The sequence below is a fragment of the Poecilia formosa genome, unplaced genomic scaffold (assembly GCF_000485575.1).
Source record: "Poecilia formosa unplaced genomic scaffold, Poecilia_formosa-5.1.2 Scaffold48, whole genome shotgun sequence".
Lineage (NCBI taxonomy): Eukaryota > Metazoa > Chordata > Actinopteri > Cyprinodontiformes > Poeciliidae > Poecilia > Poecilia formosa.
In genome coordinates, this window is record NW_006799987.1 from 1305552 (window position 1) to 1308970 (window position 3419).

The following is a 3419-nucleotide window of genomic DNA, read 5'->3' on the forward strand; positions in this document are numbered from 1 at the left end:
TGTGAATTTGTTGGCAAAAAAATTGCAAAACGCTACAGAAAAAGACGACCCTGGAGCCCTGATTATACAAAGAAGAGATTTGTCAGTGACCTTATTTGGAAGGTGATTGAGAAGGTTGCAGATAAATCAACTCTGCATCTTGTCAGAGATACCTTTAAGGTGGCCCACATTCAGCTAGTGCGCCAAATTATGAAAGAAACTGGGAAACTAGAGCTGCCCCTTCTGACTGAAATGTCAGACCTGCTAAGCGAAAGGATCTTCCAAAGCATCGCCAGAGATTCTTTCCACATGGCTAGTGAGTTGCATTTGTTCACGATACTTTTCTACCCAGATACGTATCCGAGGATTGTGAAAGAATTCAAGTATCACCTGGAGAGCCCCATTCTTCCAGAGCCTACAAAAACGGAGAGATTTCTCTCATTTATACATGAAAAGCTCAAAACGGCTTTGTTTGACACAGAAAGCTTATATTCAGATGAAAACTGCCTGGCCGATACTAAGACCATTGCTTCTGAAAGGAGAAGATCCCTGTTGGGGAACATAGACATCTTCAAGCGTGGAACAGAAGAGGAACGTCATAAAATGGTCAATCTAGTTATTTGGAAACTGATTTGTAAGGCTAGTTATAGATCTGTCACCCAGTACAAACTTAAACACACTGTACCAGTCTACAAAAGGCTTTCTGTCATACTGTGGGAAGAACTAAAGGATCAAGATTTTCTCATTTTCTACCATATGGACAAAAAACTCGCCAAAGACATCTTCCAACTTCTAAGTGGAAACGAGGATGTTGTAAGGGATAAACTTTTCTATCTCATGAGAATGGATCACCCAATTGTAGATTACAAGATTATATGTTGTTTCAAAAAAGTCTTCACACATCCCAGAAAAGTGAATCTCCCAGAATCCACTCTGAAAATTGCTTGGAAAGACACCAAAAGCGCTGTCTGTAGAATGTTCTGTCGCGGCATTAAAGTTCATCCAATGCCAAAAAGTATGGAGTTTGAAGAAAGTGAGGATGAAGGTGAAGGTGCAATTGAACCCCCATCTTCTCCTAGAAACTCTTTTGACATAGGGGGTTCAGAGTCCCATCAACAGTCTCTAGACATAGGAGGTTCAGATTTCCGTCGACAGTCTTTAGACATAGGGGGTTCAGATTTCCGTCGACAGTTTTTAGACATAGGGGGTTCAGAGTCCCATCAACAGTCTCTAGACATAGGAGGTTCAGATTTCCGTCAACAGTCTTTAGACATAGGGGGTTCAGAGTCCCATCAACAGTCTCTAGACATAGGAGGTTCAGATTTCCGTCNGTCCAGTCCACCTTCTATTTTCTACCTGTAAACAAACCAATATACTGAAACTGGCACATAATTTGTTCATTCCAGACAACCAAACAACTGTTTGCTTGTTTTATACAGATTTTAGGTCGTCCACAGGAATACATTTCTTATCTTAAAATCACCACTATCCTCCTGACTACCAGAAAAAAAATATTGTCCAATCACCATTTTTTTAAATCCCACATTCTTTGTAAGGTAATAAAAGGTTTTATGCACTTACTTTGTCTCTTCCCATAAAATGTGTTATTAATGATGAATGCCATTTTTATGAATTAGAAAAAGGTACGTACAAAAGTCCCACCCCTTCACATGTGGTATCATTGAAAAGCCCTAAATGTCCTCTCTAGATACCAAAAGGAATTAATTCAGTAGAACGCAGGGGGTGGGAGATATTCAAGTTTAGAAATGTCCTCTACAGAGGACAAAAATTGGTGGTTGGCAAAAAGTCAGGTAAGCATTACCGCCACCTAGTGGTATGGAGTGTGGTTCAAGATGTTTCAGTTTATAATATCGATATATATCTAAATATAATAAAACGTAGTATTAGGGTCATACTAATAAAAAATAAAATTATGTGAATAAAGTCATAATATTACCAGAACAAAGCTGAAATATGAGAATAAAGTTATATTATTTTAATTTTATCCTTGTAATTTTTTTTTACAATTTTCTTTGCATGAAACTCCATTGTAAGATAAATCAGTTGGGATCTTTTGTGAGTAAAAAATTAATTGTTACTGTATTATAACTTGTTGTAAAAATACCTAACCATTAACTACTGTGTTTTTTAAAACTTAACAAGGTGAAGCCCAACATTTTTACTTTCTCAAGTGAAGCATTGTAGCTTTCACTATGATGCCCCACTTGATTTATAGGTACGTAAAACTTTATTAGAAATTGCTTCAATTTTATTTCAATTGTAATGGAGACAAAAAAGAGCAAACACAAGAAGTTTGTTGAAAGAGATAAAACAAAACCGAGAAACCATAGCAACAAACAACATATGCATAAATAACAACAGCATCGCAGAAAAATACAGGGAACAAGTCAATATAAGGCATATTCAGTGGCAACAGCAGCCCAACGTAGAGTTGACAGATAGTGTTTACTCTCTCTGGTCTCATTATTTTTTACAGACAGGACCAAATTTATGATTAACACTGCAAAAACACAAAATCTTACCAACTATTTTTGGTCTGGTTTCTGGTGCAAATACCTTATTACACTTGAAATAAAGCAAAACCAAATTATAAGTCAGTTTTCAGAAAGACATAAGAGCTTGTTTAAGTCAATAATTCCTTAATGTAGATGAAAAAGTTCTCAATCGGCAGCTTATTTCAAGACATTTTCCTCCTGCTATAAGTGAAAAAATCTGTAAAATGGAACTAGAATGTGGTTGCTAGGTGACGAGTTGGGCTTGGCTGAGGTTGCTAGGTAACCACGCAGTGGAGTACTCCACCAGTGGAACTAGAACTTTTCCATCAAAATAAGGAATTGTTGATGTAAAACAAACTCCTATATCTTGCTGAAATGTTACTTACAAGTTAGTTGTGTATTATTTAAAGTGTTCTAAGATATTTCCGCTAGAAACCAGACCACAATGTTTCTTTTATGTTTGCATAAAACAAAAGAAACATAAAAGAAACTGTGTGACTGCCTGTGTAACACAGAGCGGCATACTGATGAGCTGCATGTGTAAGTTGATAAGTTCCAGGTCAAGTGATCCTGTGGAGCCGTGCGTCAGGCTGTCGCTGCTTGTTCTGATCCCTGTGTCTGTGTCGGACGGCGGGGATCACTGTCCAGGCCGCTGAAGGCTTGTTAAAAATCCATCGACTTGCTCAGAGGATCAGCTGTCATGGCGGGTTTTATTTAACCTTAATCAAAACTTCTACAGGTAAAGAAGTTAAACATGTAGTTCACATCATTCTGTACTGCTTCTTGTTCTATGTGTTTTTGATTAACAATACAAAGTCTCACTTCTTCCAAAAAGAAGCAGAACAATAAAAACGATGTTTTACATCAACCTGCCAGGATGAACCAGAAAACAGGAACTCTGAGTATCACTTTATAAACGGCTGA